The 13,345-nt window shown below is 51.8% G+C and overlaps 1 pseudogene; it reads left to right on the plus strand.

Moving 5' to 3' along the window:
* The first annotated feature begins 2,240 nt into the window (after window positions 1-2,240).
* LOC120711979 overlaps window positions 2,241-13,345 on the plus strand; it is a 30,128-nt pseudogene continuing 19,023 nt past the window's right edge.

The raw sequence follows: 13,345 nt of genomic DNA on the forward strand, positions 1-13,345 counted from the left end.
GTTTGTGGAGAATGCAAACGGTCACAGAAATGGCAAACTTTGGACAACTCTGGGATCTGGTGCAGGACAACCAGTTGATTGCTGAACCGGACATAATAACATGGAGGTGGATTCCTAATGGAAAATATACAACGATGTTGTCAGCCTACACTGCACAATTCTTGGGGTCTTACCGTCGGTTCAATGGCAAACACATTTGGCAAGCACAATATGACGGAAAAGCCAAGTTCTTTGCCTAGCTCCTGGTACAATCCAATATATTAACGTTGGATAATTTGATGGCAAGACAGTGGCGTGCAACCCAATTTGCTGCCTATGCAATTTGAAACGGGAGAAGGATGCACGTTTAGTACTGCACTGCAACTTTGCTAAGCTCGTGCATGAAAAAAAATGGAGGATTGGACCCAACAATTAGTTCATTGATTGAAAAATGGCTTGGAAATTGTTGATTGGTGGCAAAAGGAGCTTCTGCAATTGCCAAAGAAGACAAGAAAGTTAAAAGTCAGGATAATGATTTATTGTGCCCTGAACCTATGGAAGGAAAGGAACAGAAGACTGTTTGAGTAGAAGCAGAAGACTTCAGTTGAGGTGTTGCAAGAAATAAAATTAGAAGCTAGCGTTAGAAATTTGGTTTATGGAGGATTAGAGTTTTCTTAATCTCTTATTTATCATGCATTGTTTACTTTTATCATGATCAAGAGACTTTGTTATTTATGTAATATCAGATTTGTAAGACTTCGAACTTTTGCTTCCTCTTTCTTAAATGACAATCTTGCTAAAAAACAAACGGCCGCAGCGAGTTCTGGAACTGGAATCAGACCAAAACCGTTTGGGCTGTAGTAGCGGTCACAGCACCGCCTCAGAATCGTGTCGTTCAGCCATCAAACCTGGCGCCGTTCGGATGAGCTTAAATTGGCTGGACTGGCTGGGCTGATTCCCAGCTGGTACTGTTCCAGCTCAGCAGCAGCTGGGAACCACTGTAGCAGCTGAAAACAGCTAGTGGCCAAGGGCGACAATGGGGGTGCGGGAATGAGAGCCAGAGCAGGGTTTACAAATCCGACCGGTCCGGTCAAACCGCCGCCCTCCGGTAGCGGTTTACCGGACCCGTTTGACCGAAAACCGGTGAAAACCGGTTGAATTCAAATCCAAATTTAAAATCGCATGTGCAACCGGTTCCGACCGGTATACCGATTGGTTTGACCAGTTTACCGGCTGGTATGACCGGTTTGGGAATTTTTTATATTTTTGAATTTAAATTTTGAATTGGGGCCGGTAGACCGATTTGACTAGTTTACCGGCCGCTTTGACCAGTTTACCGGTCGGTATGACTGGTTTGGGAATTTTTAGTTTTTTGAATTCAAATTTGAATTGGGGCCGGTTTGATACCGGCCCAAATTTTTAGTTCCCACCGGTTTCGTTAACCCTGAGCCAGAGTGCAGAGAGGGGGGCGAAGGATGCCGGCGCTGCTAGTTGGACTGGAGCTGTCGAACGGCTAGGCTCCCATCCCATCCAGACCAGCCCAGCCAGGCGGGTTTTTTATTTTTTATTTTTTATTTTTTACAAAAATATATTTTCGTTTTCGAAATTTACAAGAATATACCCCGGCCGCCCAGCTGGCGGGCGGCCGACACCTGGTCGCCCCGCTGCCGGGCGACCGGTCCTTCAGGGACCGGAATGCAATTTTTTTACGAAAATTTTTACAGATAAGAGCTTTTGCCAGTGCGTGAGTGTGCATGCATGAGAGAGAAGAGAGAGAGAACTGTTGCTGCTAATTGATTGCTCTGCTGTGCTTGGCGTGGAAAAAGGAGAGCATGTGCTGATTTGCTCGGTGGAGAGAGAGCAGTGAGCCTGTCACAATCAGAGCAGCATGCAGATGAAACACAAGCTCTTCCCATCCTCTGAAAATATTGAAGAACCAGCTAGCCTGGACCGGCCACCCAGCTGCCGGGCGGCCTGGGGGGCCGGCCGCCCAGCTGCCTGGCGACCGGTCTTTCAGGGACCGGAACACAATCTTTTTACGAAAATTTTTACAGATAAGTCCCTGCCGCCCGGCAGCTGGGTGGCCGGGTATATTTCTGTAAATTTCGAAAATAAAAATATATTTTTGTAAAAAACGAAAATGAAAAATAAAAAAAATAAAAAACCGCGCCAGCCAGCGATCCGAACGGGCCCCTGCAACCGCCGGCCCGAGCGCGAATTTCGTGAAATAAAAAATACCAAAACTCAGTCCCTCCAAAGTCCCAAAACCCGCAATAAAAAAAAGTCCCAAAACCCCCGTTCCCACCCGCGAAACCCTAGGCGGTCCCGCAATGGCGATGGCGACCGGCGGGGACAAGCCCCCGTCCCTCGACGCCGACGTTGACATGGCTGACCTCACCTCCCTCGACGCCACGGCCGCCTCATCCGCCGCTGCGGCCGGCGCCCCCTCCACCCGCTTCCGCCCCAGGGCCAAGGGCAAGCCCAAGCCGAAGCCCGAGGCTCCCAAGCCCGAACCGCTGGCCGTGCCCAAATCAGAGCCGGAGCCGGATCCGGAACCAGAGCCGGTGTCGGTGCCAGAGCTGGTGTCGGTGCCGGAACCCGTGTCCGCCCCCGCGCCGCTGCCGGAGGATGATCGCGTGGACGCTATGGAGGTGGACGGGGAAGGGGACGCTGCTGGTCCTGGAGAGGGGGGGAGGAGGAGGCGAACGAGGAGGACTTCGTTGTGCGCGAGATCGATGTGTACTTCACCCCAAGCCCTTCGACGACGACACCAAGGTAATGTCCAGTCCAGCGGAACCCTGTACATGTCACTTGTTTCATTTTGTTATTGATGACCGCTAGGAGAATGTGATTGCTTCGACTATAATGACCTGTGTAACTGCAACATTCAGTCTTGTCTCTTAATCACAGGTTGTGCTTCTTCCTAAATTTGCTAAGCACTGGATTGGTTCCTGAGATTCTCTAAAACAAATTGTTACCTGTTCTCAAACTGCAATTTAGATTGGAGTTTGTTGAAATGATTGGCAGATTGAATTGGATCATGTTAGCAGCTCAATTTTTACTCTCATTGAGCTGAGAGGATGACACTCAAGTTGGGGAAGTTTTCTGGGTTTTTCTTCATTCACACTCACAATGCCATGCCTTCCAACGGGAGGGGTGGTCACATATATACAGCAGGCTGCTGGGCAGCAAACGAAGCCAATAATGCTAGTCTAACTGCTGTCCTAGAGAGGACACTAACTGCTGTCCTGCAGTCCAAGATGCTGCAGGGGTACAAGAGATGCCTGCAGTCCAAGATGCTAAGGACTACAAGATGCTGCAGGGGTACAAGGGACCACAAAGATCAACAGCAAAGACTTATCCATCATTCTCCCCCTAAGTCTTGTGCGTCGTCTTGTGGGAAGATTGGTCCATCCCAGTCCTGGAGAAAAGCTCAAGGAACTTGATCCTCCCAAGGGGCTTGGTGAGCAGATCCTCAAGCTGATCCTTGGTGTTGATGTAGCTCGCCTTGATGCTTCCTTCCTCCAAGCAGCCTCGGATGAAGTGATACCTCACCCGGATGTGCTTGCTCCGTTCGTGGAAAACGGGGTTCTTCGCCAAGGCCAGAGCGGACTTGCTGTCCACCCTGAGCTCCACTGCTCCAGTGTCTCTGCCGAGTAGATCACCAAGCAGTCGAGCGAGCCAGAGCGCCTGAGTCGACGCGGTGGAGGCCGCTATGTACTCGGCCTCGCAGCTGGACAAGGCCACCACCTGCTGCTTGACCGACTGCCAGTTAATGAGGCACTTGCCGAGGAAGAAGAGGATCCCACTCGTGCTCTTGCTGGTGTCGATGTCGCCGGCGTGGTCGCTGTCGCTGTACCCGACGAAGTGTGCCGCTCCAGGGCACCTCGGGTAGTGGAGACCGTGGTCGAGAGTCCCCGCAACATAGTGGATGATCCTCTTCACGACCTGCTGGTGCTCCGTCGTCGGTCGCTGCATGAACCGACTAACGTAGCCGACGGAGAACGCCAAGTCCGGCCGTGTGTGGGAGAGGTAGCGGAGGCTCCCCACAAGGCACCGGCACTGAGTAGCGTCCACCTCCTCTGCCGTGCTGTCACGGCTCAGCTTCAGCCTCTCCTCCATCGGAGTGAGAGCTGGGTTGCAGTCGGTGAGCCCAGCGAGCTCGACGATGCGCTTGGCGTAGGCGGTCTGTCGAAGTGTGATCCCGGAGTCGTCCTGGTGCACCTCGATCCCCAGGTAGAAGGAGAGAGGCCCCAGGTTGCTCATCTGGAAGGTGGCCTTCATCTCCTCCTTGAACGCCACCACCTCCGCATCCTTGGTGCCGATGATCACCAAGTCATTGACGTAGACACCCACCAGCAGGGCATTTCCGCCATTGCCCCGCCGGTAGATGGCCTCCTCGTGCGGGCTTTGCTCGAAGCCCATCCCCTTGAGCGTAGAGTCCAACTTGGCATTCCACGCCCTCGGGGCCTGCCGCAAGCCATAGAGGGCCTTGCGCAGGCGTAGCACCTTGCCCTCCTTGCCGGGGATCGCAAACCCCGGCGGCTGGTGCACGTCAACCTCCTCCCTCAAGTTGCCGTTGAGAAACGCCGAATTGATGTCCATGTGATGGATGCGCCAGCCCTCCTGGGCAGCCAGCGCAAGGAGAAGTCGCACGGACTCCATCCGTGCCACGGGAGCGAAGGCATCGTCGAAGTCGACCCCCTCCTGCTACACGAAACCTCGTGCCACCAGGCTAGCCTTGTGCTTGACGACGGTGCCGGCTTCATCCCTCTTCAGCTTGAACACCCACTTAAGGGTGATCGCGCGGTGACCACGAGGGAGGTCAGCAAGCTCCCAAGTGCGGTTCTTCTCAACCGCGTCCATCTCCGACTGCATCGCGGCACGCCATGCCGCGTGTCCCTCGGCCTCTGCGAAAGACCGAGGCTCGCCGTCGTCGCACGCGAGGTGCAACTGCGCCTCTAGGTCGTGAGGCACCAGTCTCGGCACCGGCTGATCCGAGAAGGTCCTCCATCGTACGGTACCGCAACGGCTCGCCGTCGTGATACACGTCGACGCGCTCCTCATCGTGAGAGAGCGGAGTAGCGAACTCCACCAGACTGTGCTCAGCACGAGCAGGTGTCAAAGTAGACGTGCCCGGAGGAGTGGCTATCGGTACTGGAGTGCGCGGCTTCGCCGGCTGTGGTGGTGCAGCCGAGGAACTCGGTGCAGCCGGAGTCGTAGCTGAAGGGCGTGGTGCCGCCGGTGTGGCGGGCGCCGGGGTTGGTGGAGGCTCGGGGACCGGGGTAGGCACGCTCGGCGAAGAAGAGCTGCCTACTCCCTCAGCTCCCTCGAAGTGGACGTACTCGACGGTGAAGTCGTCGTACGTCGGAGCCGAGCCATCGTCCACCGCCTTGTCCCACGCCCATCCTCGCCCTTCGTCGAACACAACGTCGCGCGCCGTGCACACACGCTGTGTCTCCGGGTCGAGAATGCGGTAGGCCTTCGAACCCTCCGCGTAGCCGATGAACACTCCCGGAGTGCTCCTGTCATCGAGCTTGCCGATGTGGCCAAGCTCCTTGGCGAACACAAGGCAGCCGAAGACCCACAGGTGGGAGACCGCCGGCTTACGCCCATGCGAAGTCTCATACGGCGTCATGCCGTCGAGTGCCTTGGTGGGCGAGCGGTTGAGGATGTAGACGGCCGTTACCACCGCCTCTCCCCAGAAAACAGCCGGCACCCCCCTCTGCTCAAGGAGGGCCCGGGCCATACCCACAACCATTTGGTTGCGCCACTCGATGACGCCGTTCTGCTGCGGGTTGTACGGCGCGGAGTAGTGGCGCTGGATGCCCTCATCCACGCATTACGCCGTGAACTCGGCCGCCGTGAACTCGGCCGCCGTGAACTCGCCGCCGTTGTCGGTGCGCAGCACGTGCAACTTGCGGCCGCTCTCCGCCTCCGCAGCAGCCTGAGCACGCCTGATGGCGTCCGCAGCCTCTCCCTTGCTGCCGAGGATCATCACTCACATGAAGCGGGAGAGGTCGTCGACGAGCAGCAGGAAGTAGCGCCGTCCTCCTGGTGTGACCGGTGTCACCGGGCCACACAAGCCCCCGTGTACGAGCTCGAGCCGCTCCTTGGCTCGGAAGCTCACCTACTGGGGGAAGGAGTGCCGCTTCTGCTTCGTCAGCACGCAGACGTCGCAGAGCTGCTCCACGTGGTCGAGGCATGGGAGGCATCGCACCATCTCCTTGGCGCCGAGCCGCTTCAGGGCCTCAAAGTGGAGGTGCCCAAAGCGCTCGTGCCACTGCCATGCCTCGTCGTCCTTGCGAGCTGAAAAACAAAGAGGCTGGGCCACCCCGACGTGGAGGATGTAGAGGCGGTTCTTCCTTCGAACCACCCTGGCGAGAAGCTGGCGACGGTAGTCCCAGATGCGGAGGACCCCGCTGTCGATCACCACGCGGGAGCCGCTCTCATCGAGCTGCCCAAGGCTGATGATGGAGTTCCGCAGCGCCGGGATGTCGGTGAGCATCCGGTGCTCTCCGGACTTGGCGGTGAAGATCACGGAGCCCACGCCCTTGATCTCCACAGCGGAGGAGTCCCCGAACCTGATGGAGCCACCTTCGTCGACGTCCAGGTCGGAGAAGAACTCCCGCCGCCCGGTCATGTTGTGCGTGGCGCCGGAGTCGAGGTACCAGCCATCGACCCTGTCGTCGTCGGAGCCGTTGCCGAGGAGGACTCGGGCACGCGGCTCGTCGAGGTGGAGTAGAGCGGTGGCAGGAGGTGCCGCCGAATGCGGCTCCATGTCCCCGTGGAGTAGGAACAGAGCCGGCTCATCATCCGGCAGGGCCTCCGTGACGTGGGCTTGGCCCCCACACCTCCGCTGCGGGCAGTCCCTGGCCCAGTGGCCGGGCTTGCTACAGTTGTGGCAGGCGTCGTCTCGTGCTGCCTTGGGCCTATCGGCGGCGCCGCCCTGAGCATCTCCGCGGGCGCCACCCTCGGCGCTCCCTCGTGCCCCAGCTTGGGCACCTCCGCGCCCCTTTCGCGGCTTGCCGCGCTTGCGGCCACCAGTCGAGGAAGAGGGCTCCCCCCTCCTCTTGTCACCGCACCGGGCCTCCCACTGCTCCTGAGTACGGTGGAGCTTCCCACCGATGGAGATGCCTCCCGAGGGAGGCTGTGGCTCGTCGCTGTCGACAACCTTGAGGCGACCTATCGCCTCCTCGATCGTCATGGTGGAGAGGTCCAGCAGAGACTCGATCGAGCGAGCGGTCTGCCTGTACCTCTCGGGGACGCAGCGGAAGAGCTTCTCGACGGTTCTCTCCTCGTAGGTGTCGTCGCCGAATTGCACCACCTTCTGCAGCAGAGTGTTGAGACGGAGGGCGAAGTCATCAACATCCTCACCTGGCTTGAAGGCCAGGTTCTCCCACTCCTTGCGAAGTGCCTGGAGAGTGGTCTTAAAGGCGCGGTCGCTGCCGATACGTGCCGCAGCGATGGAGTCCCAGGCCTACTTGGCAGTTCGCTTCTTGGAAAGCGTTCTGCATCTCGGGTGGGGCTGCTGCGATGAGAGCATCCAGCACCCATCGATCCTCATCGTAGTCGATGTCGCCGTACCGGACTGCCTCCCACATATGCCGCACCTGGAGCTTCACCTCCATGACTGCGGCCCACTCGACGTAGTTGGTCTTGGTGAGGGTGGGCCACCCACCGCCGGGACCGACGTCCCTGACCACCGCCTGGAGGCCGTGGTAGCCGGGGGCGCCGCCGCGCGCACCCCAGCCAGGAGCGGCGCCAACGCCCTGCGCGGCCGCCGCCAGGGGCGCCGCCTCCGCCCTGCGCGCCGCCGCCAGGTGCGCGGCCTCCGCCGCCGGGTGCGCGGCCCCCTGGTCCGTCACCGGGCGCGCCGCCCTCCAGGCCGCCGCCGCCAGGGTGGGCTGCTGCCCACCGCGCGGTCCGCTCCGGCGCTCTCTCCCTCTCCAACTCCTCAAGATCCCCGTCGGCGGTGGTGTCACCGGCGATGGAGCCGCTGAGGCTGCCGCGTAAGGTCTCAACCTCGACCTCCGCCGCACGCGTTGCATCCTCCACTGCCTCTGCTTCCACCTCCGCCCTGGCCGCCGCCAGCTCCGCTGCAGCCAGCCTGGCCGCCCTCGCCGCTGCTGCAGTGGCTTGTGCCGTCGCTCGCCTGCGCTCCTCTGCCGCGGCGAGCTCGGCATCTCGCTGACGCCGTGCGCTCGAGGCGACCGAGCGCTGAGACGGTGCGTCGGACATGGCGCGCCTCCAAGGGGCTGCTGCGTGGAGAAGACGCAGCCTCAGACGAGCTGCTGCTCGTCTGCTCGGGTGAGGAAGGTGGAAGAGCGGCTGCTGCAGGTGCTGCTGCGCTAACTGCTGCTGCTGTGCTAGCTACTACTGGTGCTGCAGCAGCAGCTACTGCTGCTTGGGAGGGAGAAGAACAGGAGATATCCAGTCTACAGGAAAGTACGGCCCTGATACCAGATGTTAGCAGCTCAATTTTCACTCTCATTGAGCTGAGAGGATGACACTGAAGTTTGGGAAGTTTTCTGAGTTTTTCTTCATTCACACTCACAATGCCATGCCTTCCAACGGGAGGGGTGGCCACATATATATATAGCAGGCTGCTGGGCAGCAAACGAAGCCAATAATGCTAGTCTAACACTAGTCTAATTGCTGTCCTAGAGAGGACACTAACTGCTGTCCTAGAGAGGACACTAACTGCTGTCCTGCAGTCCAAGATGCTACAGGGGCACAAGAGATGCCTACAGTCCAAGATGCTAAGGACTACAAGATGCTGTAGGGGTACAAGGGACCACAAAGACCAACAGCAAAGACTTATCCATTATTGCTATAAACTTCACTTAATAAGGTCGTATAACATTTCACGAGCACTGTTGCTGTTGTTACCATGCTAATATATCTGAAGTGGTACAGTAATGATCATGCTAATATCTCTGAAGTGTTACAGTAATGACCATGCAATTTTCTGTTTCAATTATTGGGATACATCTGTGCATTTTTTATTGTTGTATCTTTGTTTGGCTGAACAAGATCTTGGATTTAGGCACATTTTGTGTTTGTTTACTCCTTTGTTTTCCCTATAATTATTATGTCCAAAAACATTTTTTGTACTAATAACTGCGTAACAATTTAAATTTCGTAGTAAGCCATGGCAAAAAAAGTGGTCCACATGACTACACAGCATAATTGATAGTCTTTGTATGGTTGTATAGTTATTTATTATGAGATTCCCATGGAGAATTTCTAATTCTATCTAGATCGACTTCCCTGTTGGATAAAGCAGTTCTAATGTTTAAGAAATCGAAGAACAAATTTTATGCTTTTGCAGGAAGGTATATTTTGTTCTATGCTAGGCATTGAACATTCTTGTAATATGGTTCAATGGCTTCTTTGTTCCCTGTTGTTTATTCTAGAGTATTACATTTTCTTTAGCTTTTGAATTGTGGACTTATCAAGTAAAGCTATTCAGAATCAATGGCATTGTACAAACTTGTATAGGAAGGCTTATAAGTGTTGATTGTAAACTCTTCATATTCTAGATTGTGGTAGAATTAGAATGTACTCATACTAAACTTCTACTACATATAATCAAATTAGCTGGGCGATGAGGGCCCTCCAAAAGAGATAATAGCTGACTATGATAGGCTTTATTTATCTGCCCCAAACATCCAGCAGTAACATCTGTTTGCTTCTTCTTCGTGATGAATTGAACTATAAATTCTGTTCTATTCTACTAGTCGTGTTTCTGTCAATATTTATCTCTAAATAGTTGTTTTATTTATAATCTATACCACAGCTGTACATTATGCAATATCCCCTGAGGCCATGTTGGCGTCCTTATGAGTTAAATGAGATATGTGAATAGGTACATCCCCAATTAACTGCATATTTTCTTTTGCTATCTTGAAATTCTATTATTCAACGTATAATCTTGATTAGCTAAAGGATTATGAATATACTAGGTTCACGTGAAGACATCAACTTCAGAAGTTGAAGTTGATTTGAGTGTCAATAAAGAGAGTGAAAATTATGACGAAGAGACACCTTTGAGACTGACAAAACAGGTAAGTTACTATTTTAATGTACTTATTAGTTCTGTGATGCCCATAGGCAGATTTGAGTTTGTGTTCACATGTTGTTTTAATCTGATCAGTGTCAATTAAATATGATGTTTTTATGTTTAATGTTTGGGCTCTTGCATGATTGTCATTTTCTTGACAAACATTAGATTTGTTCTTAGTTGTGTGATGGTCTCTTTGCCTAGTGTGCATGCACACCATAATTTTATTCTTGATTGCTTTCGTGACTATGTGTTTACTGCTTCTTTTGTTCCCCTTCTCTTTGTGGTTCTTTTGATTATCCATGAGCTCATTGTTTACACAATGTAACATCTAACTGCTGGGTGTTTTTTTACTATTGCATAATCTCTGGTTGGCACAATGTGAAGTATGCCAAGTGGGTCCAGCTGTAGCTTAGAGTTAGATATAAAGACTAGCTATGTTCTGCAGCATCAAGTAATTTAGGATAAGAATCACTTGTTGAGAGTATGTTTTGTATGATCCCGTGGTTTAGTCAGACTATCAAAGAGAGGAGACAACATCGTTTCCACTAAGTAATCAATCATTTCCCATGGTGCAGCAGCTGGTTGTCAGCGCCAGCACATCACATGGGTTCAGGGGCATCTAAACTTAGTGCGCTACTGCAGGATGGCAATCATATTGCAGTGCCATCATTTTGTGCATTGATGATTTTTTTTGAGAGTACCTAGGAGCACTGGGGAATCATGTAAGTACTCGGTTGGGCATCCGCGCCAACCGCAATCTCAAACGCAGGTGGGTTGCCGAGAAGTCTGGGGACGCGCCTACCGGGGCACACACACCTACACCCCGGCACACCCCTCAGGGGAATAAATCCCCGGCGAGGCACGCAGGAATCGTCCTAGCCAGGGATCGATCCCGCAAGTGGTCGCTCCACAACTGGGAGACCGACCAACTGAGCTAGGAATTTTACTTGCTTTAACCATAAATTATAGGGAAATTGGTATTTTTACCCACACTTTCCGCAAGTTTATGATTTTACCCCCGTTTTATGAAGACGAAGCCTCCGTTTGCCCCTCATTTTAACTCTGTTGGTGGGATATCAAATAAACAAATTAAAAAAGAAAAAACCCATCATAATAGTGTGGAAAGACAACAATACCCCTTATCCCATGTAGCCCTCCAGAATTCTCTCCAAGTCCCAACCCTTAACTTTCTCTCCCCGTTTCTTCGTTGTTCACCATTCAACCGTCTAAGGCGGCGCTAGACAAGGGCGGCGGCTGCTCCACGCCAGTGACGCCGCGAGCGCGCGGGCCCAGTTTGGGGTGTCGGCTCCGGACGACCCGCGCGCACGGGCCTGCCCACGAGCACTTGGGGGAGCAAGCCCTCCTTGTGCGTGCACGTGGTGATATTCTCCAAAGCTCTGGCAGACCGACGAAGACGTGCACCTGGATGCCAATCCACTACACTGCTGACGCGCACTCCGGTGATGCGACGCTCTTGTCGGACCTGAGCTGCTCCATGGCGTTGCTGTAGGTGGCGGTGCCCTGGCCGTACTGCCGCTAGAGAGCCTCGTGCTGTCGCAGTTTGGAGATGAGGTACGGGGAGGGTCGTCGGCCAGGGTTCTGGTGTGCTGTGGCAGGATTCCTCGTTGAAGCCGTCAACCATTGGGCCGCCGTAGAGCTTGTTGTTGTTGCGCCACCCTCGAGTGCAAGAAGGGGAGATCATTTGGAACCTGCAAATAAGTGATTCCAGAAACGAGCGAAAAATGGTGGAATCTACTTATTATTTGTTGATCAGTAGAACATATGGATTTAACTTTTTTGTAGGAAAAAATGTCAGAATCTTTCACATGGTCCAGTTTGAAATAATATTTGATTTGATAATCTTTTGTAAATAATAATTTGAAATAATATTTTATTATTGCTCAGTTTTAATGTTGTTGATTTTAGTTGATAAAATTATTCTTATATGAGATAAAATGTTATCCTTGTGTTTAATGCTAAAATGGGGGTAAAACCACAAAGTATTTACATCCTTATGTTTAATGTCAAAATGGGGTAAAATCACAAATGTGTTTACAAAAACGGGGGCAAAAACGCAAGGGTAAACTCATCTTGTACCAGCCTATTTCACACCATCAAGTCCTGCTAATGGAGTAGGGGTAAACTCTCTCTTTGCTTTCATAAAACAGGGGTAAATCACAAAGGTTGGAAAATGAGGGAAAAATCACAATTCGTGATCAAAATAGGGGTAAGAATGCAATAGCCCCTAAATTATATTTTGCGACGCTCTGTAGAAATGTATGACCTGCATGTTTCACATTGTTTAGTGATATAGTAGTATGATTTTGTTACTGGAGGGCCAGTTTGGGATACTTGTGCTGTGCTGCATAATCTAGATACTTGTACCTTTTGTAGTAAAATGCTCCTATTTTTCTACTTAAATGTTTTTCTATACATAACTAGCGAAGGAGGATTGTTGTGATAGGTTTGCTGAGCCAACATAAAAATCGATAACTTGTATGAAGATGGAGCAAAAAAAGAACCATTAACTAAAGGTTCTTTAAAAAGGCCACTATTATAGTGAATGCGAAAGCAAATTAGATTAAGAGTTCTGCTTACTTAGATGGCTGTGGAGATATTCGGTAGCATATTTTCAATTACCTAGTGGCACATGAAGACAAACATTCTTATGTCGTTGCTAGTGCTGAAATAGAAGGTGGATGCTCTTTTGTTGTCCCACTTTTTGGTTCTATAAATCTCCGGTCACCAATACTTGACACGTACATGTATGCGGATAAATTTAGTTAGTTTTGACTATGAACATCTTTTAAGATATTTAGGTAAGACTAGTAAGCATGCCCGTGCTAATGCCACGGATAAATTTTACATACAAAAATAACACATGATCCATAATCCAAAAATGAGAAATATATATTTTCACAGAAAGAATATATAACATAGTTATAATGATCTGATTTTGAACCCGGAACTACAAAACCGGACATCCTACACTAGCGAACTATCGAAACCGTGAAGATTATACACCGATTATGTAATATACAGTTATTGTGTTGATTACATAACCACATCTATTAATCATTCATTGATGATGAGTATAAAATGCACTCATGCTCATGAAGGAATATTTCACATGTTGCTTTATGCATACGATTGATTATGGAAAGGATCACTTGCAGGATATCTGAAACACCAGACTCCAAACAGGCAAGCTAGTTTTGTAAGAAAAGACCATGCAACATTAAAAAGAAAAGTGAGAATCAAAGCAATGTAAACCTTATCTCTAACCAGCAGAGACTG

The sequence above is a fragment of the Panicum virgatum genome, chromosome 6K, assembly GCF_016808335.1.
Source record: "Panicum virgatum strain AP13 chromosome 6K, P.virgatum_v5, whole genome shotgun sequence".
NCBI lineage: Eukaryota > Viridiplantae > Streptophyta > Magnoliopsida > Poales > Poaceae > Panicum > Panicum virgatum.